We start from the raw sequence: 12613 nt of genomic DNA, 5'->3' as shown, positions 1-12613 counted from the left end.
GGCCACGCATGAATTAACATTTTTGACTGCAACTCTATACAGATATCCCTGGGAGTAATTCCTATTGAACTCAGCGGGGCTTACTTCTGAATGCACATGCAGAGAATTGGAGAGGACACCCATGCAGAGAAGAGTCTTTAGCTGGCACACACAAAAAATAACCAAAGTTAGGATCAGCTGAAATTTGGGGGAGATAGCTGAGAAGGACCCCTGGTGAGTTACCCATCTCCTAGGCTTCTGCAATGATGGCACTGCCAGGCCCTTCCCAAAAGACAACCCCAACCTACAAAGTTTAAAAAACACAAACCTTCATTATGAGCCAGCAAAACTGGATTTTCTTATTATGGTATTTATGCTGAGGTACACTTACCAATTTGGCTTTGAGGATTATTATTCTGACCTCAGTTATGATACCCTCCCACAGTGCTTCATCATTTATCATTTAACATACTGCCTAGTATGACCCTTAGTATTGGCGTGCAAACAAATCCAAACCTTCATTAAAAGGCATACTTTTGGAACTGTCCTCTTGTCTTGTACAATCTCTTGCACCCATCAAGATCTGCACAGTATATTAGTCATATGATTCTTGAAACTGATCAATATATAATTCCTATGAAATGCAATATATAATTCCTATGAAATGCAATATATAATTCTAGATAAAATTGTAAATAATTTCCCAGCATTTCAATGCATTTATTTTCCATCAATTTAAAAAAAAGGACTGCTACCATTCTAGAGTCAGCTGCATCTGAAGAAAGCCACAAAAATAAAATATATGTGGGATAGTTTTAAGCATGACACCATTTAGATGTTTTGTAAAATAAAAACAAAACAAAACCACTGAGAACTTTCCTTTCTTGGTAACACTATATCCATTGGACTCAATAATGTGAAGTATTAAACTAACAAGAGTCATGTTTTGGGGTTTCTTCGGCCTCATATTTTTTAAGATCATAAAGCAACATATTGTTCCATTATATAAACAGTTAAAACCTTGCATAACAATGCAATGGTCATGATTGGGAATTACCTATGAGAATAAATTTCATAAAATTTGCAACCATAGAACATGCTTCTTATGCACCATAATGCACATCTACTACGTTTCACAACTTTGGGAGTTGGACAGACAAAACAGTTGCACAAAGGGCACGATTGCAGCAATGGTCTTTTCTTGCACTACACACACATTCACCGGTGGATGAAGGAGGGCTCCAAGTATGTTGCATTGCCTGCTCTGCACCTTGGAGGCAGGAAAACGCCACAAACTTATATGCTTGCACTCAAATATTACTTATTGGTGTAGCCAAAGACATTATGAAAACAAGACAAGTTAAGATAAGGCAAAATAAAGCACATTGCACCATTAAAACAAGTACAGTGGTACCTCGGGTTACATACGCTTCAGGTTACATACGCTTCAGGTTACATACTCCGCTAACCCAGAAATAGTACCTCGGGTTAAGAACTTTGCTTCAGGATGAGAACAGAAATCATGCTCCGGCGGTGTGGCGGCAGCAGGAGGCCCCATTAGCTAAAGTGCTGCTTCAAGTTAAGAACAGCTTCAGGTTAAGAATGGACCTCCAGAATGAATTAAGTACTTAACCTGAGGTACCACTGTAAAGTTAAGCCACAAACTTCTCCAGAAGACTTTTCTGCTCTCTTCGTGTTGAGGCTCTGCCCGTTTCCTGTCTCATCTCAGAGCAACATCCCATTTGGATTCTCTCTCCTTCAATCTGCTCCCTACCTGCTCCCTCAGGGCTTTTTTTCAGCCGGAACTTGCCAGAACCTTTCAGGTAGGCGCCATTGTCATTCTAAGAGTTCAAGGGAGGCATTTGTGGTAAGATCCGAAACCTCTTTTTCTAGAAAAATAGCACTGCCCTACCAGTTGTTGTTTTTCTCCTTTTTTATTTCAAGTCTTTTGTCCTTATTTGTTGTCTCCAGTAGCTGTTTATCTGTTTTCTCTTACTGTGTTTTTTTTTTTTAAAAAAAATGCCCTCAGTTTCCTCACACTTTCCTGCCTTTTTTATTCCTGTTCCTTTCTTACCTCTGTTCTGATCTGTGAAGTGAGGGTTTTTGACTGCCCCACTATGGGGAAGACAGACAAAGCCCTACAAGTCAGGGTTACTTCTTTGAAGAAGAAGAAACCCACAATTTGAACTTGGGGCAATGCTTGGCAGTAGCTGCAGTAAGCACCCAATGGACCCCCATTTCTGAAGATCCCAGAGAGGGCCCTTCTCTTGAAAGTGTGGCCTCTTCTTTTGAGTTTTACACAAGGGATATCACCCTCTGCCACCTCCTTAAGCCCCAAATTCTCTACCAATTTCATGGATGCCTCTCTCAATGTCCCAGGCAAGTTGGCCATGTCCCTAGATTCATCCCAAGGCTTGATCAACTTTATGCCTAGGTCTCCATGGAGGAAATACCTTTTAGGATGTTCACACCATTGTGAGTTGTTTAGTTTCCAAACAGGATGGGCAATTTAATAGGCAATAACCACTATATTGGTGTGTGTTTGTGAGAGATTTTTTTTAATATTTACTATATGATTCTCAGATAACCTTCTCCTACAGGGCAGCATACAAATGTTAAATGATTTTAGAATTGCAGTTACATATTCATTGAATAACATTTGTTTACCTCTTGATTGCATTTAAAAAACCCAACAACCGCCCTCCAAGTTACAAGTAGAGTGAAACAATAAAATCATCAGCTGGAACAGATAGTTAAAAACAGCTATTTAAAACATTAGTGATAAGTCAAACATAGATTAAATCACATGTAAACTTTCTACATATCTGGATAGGCTTGTCTAAAGAAAAATGTTTTTAGCAGGCACAGAAAAGAGTGCAGTGAAGGCAACTGCCTGGTGCCAATAGGCAGGGAGTTCCAAAGTGTGTGTCGCCGTACTAAAAGATTGACTTCTTATAAATGTGGATTGAGTATTATATACCACCTGTAAGAGTGCAAATTCCACTGACTGAAGTGGTCGAAAGAGCACATGTGAGGTAAGGTGATCTTGCAGGTAAACTGGTCCTAAGTTGTTAAAGGTTTCCTATGCTAATCGTAACACCTTTAACTTGGTCCAGTAGCAAATAAACAATCAGGTCTAAGCACAGGTGTTATATAAGGTCACACACCTATCTGCAATCATGCTGCACCAACTGCAACTTCCGGATCAAGCACAAGGGAAGCCCCACCTGGAGTGCCCTGCAGGAATGCAGTCTTGAATTAGCCAATGCATTAGCTATCATGGCCAGTCTTTCCCAGTCCAGGAATAGCCATCGCTGTCATGTAAATTAAAGCTGCTAAATGGACCCAGAAGTGCACCCAACTGCAAACTTTCTCCTTCAAGGTGAGTGCAGCCTAACTCAGGGTAGACAACGGACCAAGTTCTCAGACAATTTTTTATCTGCAGCCTCTGATTCAGCATATTGATGGCACCTTGCCCCAGCATTCCTAATGACTGCCTCCAACAGCTTTATGTAGATAGTAAATAGCACCATAACGTAGCTGCCAGTGAAGCCAAAAGCACTCTCCTAATGCTGCTGTCTGAATTCGGTCCCAGAGGTAGAATTGGAATTACTGTAACACAATTCCTATTACCCAGAGCAGGTCCAGGAAAAGGCCATGGTCAGTGGGAACAAAAGCAGGTGAGAGTTCAAGAAGCAGGAGGAAAGCCATGCTCTACTTGTCCTGCTTTATGCAAAGGTCATCCATCAAGGTGACCAAGACCAACTCAGCCCAATGGCCAGGACTGCACCCTGATTGGTATGGATCTATATAATCTGTGGTATGAAAGTATCCAAAGTGCTAAGTTAATGTTCACAAGGGCTATAGAACTCTGTGATGTCATACAACTGAGGCAGTTATTTCAGTTAGTACAGTTATGGCAGCTATTAACAGTTAGAGCAGCCAGTACGTTCTGTTATGCTAGGGCTGCCATACGTTCAGAATTTCCTGGACATAGCCAGGATTCATCCATCAAAAATGGCGTCCAAGAGGAATTTTCAAGAACTGGCTAAAGACATCTGGGAAAACCTGGGCGTATGGCAGCCCATTTTGGAAGTGTTGGGGGGGGGGATAGTTTAAAAACTTAATTTTAAAAAAGATTAAAAGCTCAACAACTTTTGTATCTGGATTTTCACTTCTTAAAATATTGCAGCCCTATGTTATGCTGCTGTCCGCCTCAGAGTTAGTCCCTATTTATCTTAGATACAATCTATGTACGATGTATTAGCAACATAAGTAACACCTATCTGCATTGTATATACAGTGGTACCTCAGATTACATTTGCTTCAGGTTACATACGCTTCAGGTTATGGACTCTGCTAACCCAGAAATAGTGCTTCAGGTTAAGAACTTTGCTTCAGGATGAGAACAGAAATCGTGCTCCGGTGGCGCAGTAGCAGCAGGAGGCCCCATTAGCTAAAGTGGTGCTTCAGGTTAAGAACTGTTTCAGGTTAAGAACAGACCTCCGGAACGAATTAAGTACTTAACCTGAGGTACCACTGTATTTTAATCGGCAAGTGCATGTACACTAAGCAAAAGTTATATGTTATTTAAACTTTAAAAGAGAGTGTCTTGTGTAGTTCTTACAGGAGGGAAAAGGGAAATAATTCAAGGGTCAAACGACCCAGGTTCTCTTCCAAATAGCTCTGTAATTGGGAACTAAAGTTTAATTGCAATATGATCTGTGTAAGAATGCTTGCAGCTGCCCCACCACAATGCTCTCCAGCATCTTCCCCAAAAAGGGGGTATGTGATGTATCTGGTGATTATCTGGCCACTGGTGCTTATGCCAACCTTCCCTATCCAGATGTTTTGGGCTGCCACTACCATCAGCCCTAGCCAAAAAATATAATAATCCATATCTTCTGGCCTGGATTTTGCATTCCAGGACAGCTATATTTTAATGCATTGAACAAAGAAGAATTCACTGTCCTTCCCAAGTGGGACTAGCAGCTTCAGGCTTTATTTTTTGGCAGGATTGTGGCACCTGAGGAAAGATTAAACTCAACACATCACACTCCTGATCAAGAGGAGGCATGGTGGCTGGTGTGTGTGAGAGAGGGGGGGTATTATGCATTCATTGTTGAAATATGACTTAGTTTGGCAGTTGTGAGTCACAACACTTCAAAAACGAAGGCACTGTAAATCAATGGGTCTTATTGCATAAGCCAGCTCCTCGATTTATATCTGCTGTGTCAAGAGTGTTTGTGAATGGTGCCACAGCACAGTGTCATAGAAAGCAATAGTACTTTCACCTACATAGAAGGATAATGTCAGCCATTTATACCGGCAGAGTGCAGAATGTGGGACAGGAGAATTGCTTGGTGTTCAGGACATTACCAGGAATAATGGCATTGATTCTGCAGTGGTGAGTAACTAAGGCAGTTTAATGTTCTTTGGGGGGGGGGTGTCCAACTCTCCTCTTCAAGGAGATGATTAACATGGTTGTTTGATCAGCCCTTCTGCTTTATAAGCACACCATAACCTATGCATTAAGCAGCACATTTTTAAACTATGGAATTTGTTCCTGCAAGCTGTAGTGATGGCCACCACCTTGGGTGACTTTAAAAATTCATAGAAGATAAGGCTATCAATGACCTTACTATATCTCTACTGTCAGAAGCAATATGCCTCTAAATACTAGTTGCTGAAGAGAAACGGTAGGAGTGCTGTTGCGCTATTGTGTTCATGTCCAGTTAACGGGCTTCCCATGGGCAACTGGTTAGCCACCATGAGAAAATGATGGTGGACTAGATGGGCCTTCAGCCTGAACAAGCAAGGCTCTTCTGATTTTCTTTGGCACATAACTAAGAAGTGGGCTCTTACATTCTTACTCCTTCAGGGCAAAGATTGTGCCATTTCTATATTCTGGACACTTTCCTGGTGTGAAATAGTGATAGCAGGTAGCCTTGATCATGCAAACAGATTGAACAGCAAGTAGACCTACAGATTCTATTTAGTAAAATAGCACACAGAATATTCTGTGTTTGTTCTTATGTTGTTGTTGTTGTAGTGTGTGTGTGTGTGTGTGTGTGTGTGTGTGTGTGTACGCTGAAAGGACAAACACATGGAATATGCCAGACCCTGGTCAGTCTATATGTGTTCTGTGTCCCTTTAACCTGGGATTCTCTAAGGACTATTAATCAGCTGTTCAGTGGAAGTGGGTTATCTGCAAACTGCTGGGAAATTCATCCAAGGAAAATTTTGCCATTGATAGGATAACAAAGCCATCCTTCTTCACTTGTCCACAAAACATGAGTAATCTTTCTGTCCAGTTCAACTCATCTAGTTACTCATTGCTGTTAAATAAAACCCAACAGAATACATCTCCAATAGACGTCTGTTGTGCCCGCCCAAACATTCTATGTTTACAGTGGGTTTGTATGCATTTGACTAATGCACCGATATGATCCTCCTGCATACTTCCGCTACATCTCTTGCATAAGTAATACATTGGCATAGCTCTGCCATTTGTCAGCCAGCAGTCTGCGAACACATTTGCTCGTCAATCTAATTTTAACCTTTTCTCACACAAGCACTTGTAAATCAACCAGGCATTCTGTCGTTCCCTACTCCCTGCTCTTTGTGGTAGTCTCCTTTATTTATTTTTATTTTTCATTTAATGTGCTTTATAAAACATTTTCCTTCTAGCCGGCAGGAAGAAAATTAAATGGGGCCTTTCTCTTTACTTCTAGAATGCTGATATGATAATGCTGGGAACCTGTTCATTCCTAGGCCAAGGATAAATGATATGTCTGCTGAAAACGATTGATAATGGACCCAGCTAATGTAATTCGGCACTTTCCAAAATGAAAGACCTGCCCACCTTGAAAGGTAAGTCCTTTGATAAATGCATGGCTAATAAACTCACAGTACAGATGCCTAGATGCCGGCTTCATTGAAAAAAATCTGGTAACCTTAGGTTAAAATGCTTAAGATTTTAACATGTAGATCATAATGTGTAATGAGATCACATTTCCGTTTTTATGCATACACATGTCCACTCGCTACATGTGGTTATCTACATAGCATGTTACACATTTTCTCATGATAAAGTGCTTTCAGTCTAGGGAGATGTTGTCTAAGATGGTCCACAGACTCCAGAAAAAAATCCACACTCGAGAAACACAAGTTCTATACACAGATGTGCTACCTGAAAATATTCTTTGCCTCCACAAAATGTTACCTCTGCTGCTGCTTCCACACACATTGAAGTAGCACTTCATTCACACACACACACACACACACACACACAACACTACGCAAATTATCTCACTAAGGTGGTTTTGATAATATATATGATAAGGGCAACTGATAGACTATATGGAACTAGCCGAGATGACCGGCAGAATCCGAGACCTGGGAGAAGAGAAGGTTGAAGAAGATTGGAAGAAATTTAAGATTTATTTAAAAAAGCACTGTAATTTGGTTGAATGTTAAGATGGAGGCTAGATCATAAATAATTGAGCACCACTAAATTAGATGCAATTAGGATGATAAGTGAGATTGAGGAAAAATCATAAACCTTTGGGAGAATTATTAGATTATATTCTAAATGAATGGGACACAAGAATGTAAACAAGATGATAAATTGCGGGCAAGAATTGACAACGATGCAAGTGGGAGCGGGAGACGTGAGGGAGTCCAAAGAAGTTAAGAAATTATGTTATGATATATGTTACATTGTTCATTATTTTTGCATTTATGTTTAAAAATCTTAATAAATATATATTTTTTAAAAAATGATAATATATATGATAAGGAACTGGTCTCGCTGCCCTGATCTTTTATACAGTGTGATATAAATCTAAATAACCAAATAATAATAATATTATGATAATTTATTATTTATACCCCGCCCATCTGGCTGGGCCTCCCAGCCACTCTGAGCGGCTTCCATAAAAACCAAAAATACAGTAAAATATCACACGTTAAAAACTTCCCTGAACAGGGCTGCCTTAAGATGTCTTCTGAATGTCAAGTAGTTGTTTATCGCTTTGACATCTGCTGGAAGGGCGTTCCACAGGGCGGGCGCCACTACCGAGAAGGCCCTCTGCTTGGTTCGCTGTAGCTTTGCTTCTCGCAATGAGGGAACCGCCAGAAGGCCCTCGGCGCTGGACCTCAGCGTCCGGGCAGAATGATGGGGGTGGAGACGCTCCTTCAGGTATACTGGACCGAGGCCGTTTAGGGCTTTAAAGGTCAACACCAACACTTTGAATTGTGCTCGGAAACATACTGGGAGCCAATGTAGGCCTTTCAAGACCGGTGTTATATGGTCTCGGCGGCCGCTCCCAGTCACCAGTCTAGCTGCCGCATTCTGAATTAATTGTAGTTTCCGAGTCACCTTCAAAGGTAGCCCCACGTAGAGTGCATTGCAGTAGTCCAAGCGGGAGATAACCAGAGCATGCACCACTCTGGCGAGACAGTCCGCAGGCAGATAGGGTCTCAGCCTATGTACCAGATGGAGCTGAACCAAATAAGAATAATCTACTTGGTATGTGAACTATCAGCTTGTGATATGGATGTATTTGAGGCCTATAGGATCCATGACACTGGTCAGATTCAGCATCTGACAACAGCTGGACTAAAATATTTTGGCCTGTATTTTGAATGACACTGATGAAATCCAGCCAACTTTGATAGCGTTTACTAGGCAATATGAATAGAACTGCCTAGTTTTCTGACTTCCACCTGGGGAGTTGAATATTTTGGTTCTGGCTTTTCTCTCTCTGATTCAAATTGATCCATATAAGCCTCTAAGTAGAAAAGGGAAATGTTTGTATATAATTTAGGTTTTCCCATTTTGAAAATAATTACCTGTTATTTCCCCCCACCCCAATTATGACATATGTCAGAAATCCTTAAACTTACACGATGTGCTTGGAAGACTATACAAAGCTATACGATCATGAAGGGGAAACTTTGGCCCTCCATATGTTGATGGACTCCAACTCCCACCACCCCTGACCATTGACCATGCTGGCTGGGGCTGATGGGAGTTGAAATGACATCTGAAGAGCCAAAGGTTTCCCACCACTGCTATACCAAAATGAACTATTTTGTAGACTCGTTAGAATATTAGCCTTCAGCGTTGCATGAGGATCTATGAGGCCCATGTATAGAACTGAAAGCAGTAGGCAATCATGTGCCCAGAAAGGAGCAATATTAGGAAAGGAAAATCACCCCCTTGTTTGTGTACTGCTTACATTTGCGTAATACTGAGATGCTTCCCACAGCAGGGTGTTGAGGCTCAGTCAGGACAGCTTTCATTGCCTCTGAATGCTTGTTTGTCCACTGGCTTTTTGAATACTTTATACAAGGAAGGCACTAAGATACCCCTTTTTAAAAAAATTAAAATATACTATAAAAAGAGAGAGTACATCTTTGTATTTCATAAGCATTCTTGAGCAAACTCACTTGTCATTTTGTATTGCACACTAAGATGAAATGGCTCTAGATTTATGTATTGAAAAACATAAGCATTGTCTCATGAGACCAGACTCTTATCTAGAAATAGTACTCCACTTCAATGTGTGATCAGCCCAGTGTCTCTGCCCCGGACTTTACAAAACCCAAAAACAAATTCCATAAAACTTGGCAATATTTTCTTATGTACTCTATTGGCAATCGCCATTAACAAATGGACTTTTATGGAAAAACACTGTGGGATGGCATGGCAAATGGATGGGATGGACATGATTTGCAATGCCATGCCCCATACGGATTTGATAATATAGTCCCATAATTCTGGTTTGTTATACAGTAACTGGGGAAAACTCTTGTGCATATTATGTTGTCCTCTTTCTTAAAGGGAAAGTCCCACTGGATGTATGTACCTCCAAGCAAAGATTTTTTAGGAGTGGGCTGCACTGACAATAAATGCTTAATCTGAGAGACAGTGACATATACTACTTTCTTGAAGATACTTCCACTACAATTTCAGATTAGAATTTGCGTTAGGTAAAAGCCCACAAACACAATTTTGTTGTGTTCAGTATGTGCTCCTGCTTCACTGTGTCTCAAGAGAGAACTTAAAGATATGAGGAAATCCTGCACTTTGCAAACTACCTTGTATTTGAGATAGCAATGAGATTGTGAGTGGAGGGTGTGAGTTCCATTCCACAGATAATGGGAAAGGAGGCTCCTTTGAAACTATTGGCTTGGAAGTAGAAATGTGCCTAACTTCAATGCTGCTGTATTTATTATTTTTGCTGCTCCAGTTTTTCAAACCATTTAATCTGAGGATTATAGAAGATAACTGCAAGCTAAACTATCTGGGCAGGCCAAATAAACTGATTACATATTAACTCTTTTGTCCTACAATCATCCTAGCAGACCGATATAGAAGCACTGGTTTCATCATATAATATGTGTATGGGACAGGAGAACAGTTATGTTTAGACATTGAGGATATATATTTTTAAAATACTTGGAATTTTCAATTGGAGGGCTGTGCCCCAGTAGCTCCAGAGGACCAGTCCAAATCGCTGATGAACAAACATCAAGGCCAAAGGCTTTTAAGCCATTTTCACAGGAGAGATTTAAGCACCCTCTTACTTCTTCCATTAAAATAAATGGGCTTCAGTGGGCTTAACTTTGATTTTCTTCTGAGGGTATATTCCCACCAATAGTGAGTTGCTTGATAAGGGGGAGATATAAGTATGTGTTTAACTGTTCCATCCTGCCTGGATTTTGCATTGTGATTGATCGTATATGTACCAGCCAGTCCTTTCTGTTTAATTATACTATACCTACAACCCCACTGACATTTGTACAACCTAAATATCATGGCATGCTATCATGACATGAATATAATCTCATACACACAGCATGAGTCATGAAGTGAAACTGCCAAAAGCATTTTTTCCTGGAGACGCTTGAGCCCTTGTCAGATTTCAATTTCAATTAATGGCATCACATGCCAAGCAGTGCTTCATTTCTAAAATAAGAGGTGCCAGGAGGATCTCTAATACCAGGAAACCATCCCTGAACCTGGAAAGTTCTGAGTCCTAGATGTGTGGGTGTTGGCTGTGGTTAGTCATACATGAGAAATGGGATCAGCGTCACACTCTTCCATTTTATTTCTTCCCATGTTCCAGAGCTAAGTTATAGCATTAAAAAGCCGTCCCAGAAATACAGGATGCAGGTGTGCCTTTAGTTTACTGCTGGTTTCATTTTTTAAAAAAGCTTTGTTTTTATTAATAACTTTATTGTTTTATTCTTTTTGCAAACCGCTTTGCTTTTTTGGTTTTTACAATCAAGTGGTATATAAATTTTATGAAAATAAATCAATGGCTGAAACAAAGCCTAAAAGCAAGTTGAGCAACCATTTTGTCTCAGAAACACCACTAGAATCACACAAGTAGAATGTTTACTGCCATGCCTAGCCCCACTGTTTCAGAACAGCTCAAAAACTTTGCTTTGCCTGGCATTCCGCTGTTCGCCTGGCCTTCCCTATAATAAGCTGTGTGTGGTCACACCCATAGCTTAACATCTATGAAGAAGCATCTCTTTAATGCTTCACCATGTTACAGGCTTCATCTTAGGTCAGCGTGATCTAGGCTGAAGCAACTGCACTTAGCAATGGCTTCTGATGACTAAAAAGAGAGAGAATAAATAGGGTTCAGGCTGATGTACCCACTGTCACCCACCTACCCCATCAAGACCGTGCAGAGCTTGTCTGAGGCCCATGGCATGAATATTGTTAGAATAAAGTTATAAAATCAACAGCGTAAGTCCAGCAGGCCCCTGGCAAGGCCCCCTGCCCAGCTTAGCCTCTGAGGCCCGGAGCAAGTGTACCCTGCTGCCTCATGGGCCTGCACACCATGACTTTTGGCAACAAGTGCATTCCAGCCCAGCATTCACCACCATAACATAGGTTGTGCATGTTGGCCTCTATTTTTGCATTACCATCAAAGTACTTAAGTTGCTGGGCAAGCACAATCAGACCTTTTAAACTTGTTTCTTCTCTTCTTTTTCTGTTCTTAAACTGCTTTGCATTTCTTTGCTTGCCTTTGCTTCTTTGTTGCATTTCCCTGGTCATTCATTTTTTCCCCACTCCTCAGTAGCTTGGGGGGGCGGGGAGTGCAATTTAATATGAAGCATGTCCAAAACAGGGTTCTTAACGCTTGCCATAGGAAAGGCTCCGAGGTAGAGCATCTGCTTTGCTTGCAGAAAATCCCAGCTTCAATCCCCAACATCTCCAGATATGAATGGGATGTCCCCTATCTGAAACTCAGGAGAGTCACTGCCAGACAATGTGGAAAATACTGGGATAGATGAACAAATTATCTGACTTTGTATAAGACAGCTTCCTATATTCCTAAAGCTCCCCACCTCCCAAAAAGAATTCCTCTTTGCTACCTCGATCAGCTGCCATGGCTATTACAAATATGTTCACCCCTTTCCCCAGCCTCCCTGGGCCCTGAACTAAGAGGTACAAAGAGCACATGGCAGCCTTTTGAACACATAAATAACATTGTCAGATCTGGCCTCCATGCTGTTCTGAACAATAACTATGCCCCTACAGATGGCGTAAGGGAAGGTCCAATAGACACAGGGACCTGAGAGTGAATATTAATGTGTGTGAGCACAT

The 12613-nt window shown here is 41.0% G+C and overlaps 1 protein-coding gene across 5 annotated transcripts in view; it reads left to right on the top strand.

Moving 5' to 3' along the window:
- The first annotated feature begins 3530 nt into the window (after nucleotides 1–3530).
- ITGB6 (integrin subunit beta 6) overlaps nucleotides 3531–12613 on the top strand; it is a 68504-nt gene continuing 59421 nt past the window's right edge. Inside the window, exons 1-2 of one of the 5 annotated variants that reach the window (XM_083707418.1) lie at nucleotides 3531–3777; nucleotides 6714–6852. The gene's annotated coding sequence lies outside the window, so the exon portion shown is untranslated. Of the gene's footprint in view, nucleotides 3778–4605; nucleotides 4781–5084; nucleotides 5387–6325; nucleotides 6607–6713; nucleotides 6853–12613 lie in introns of those variants that run through there. The other 4 variants (XM_083707416.1, XM_083707415.1, XM_083707414.1 and 1 more) reach the window with 4 other exon arrangements.

The sequence above is a fragment of the Podarcis gaigeae genome (genome assembly GCF_964106915.1).
Source record: "Podarcis gaigeae genome assembly, chromosome: 1".
In the NCBI taxonomy this organism is placed as follows: Eukaryota; Metazoa; Chordata; class Lepidosauria; order Squamata; family Lacertidae; genus Podarcis; species Podarcis gaigeae.
This window is presented reverse-complemented; position numbering and strand designations above follow the sequence as displayed.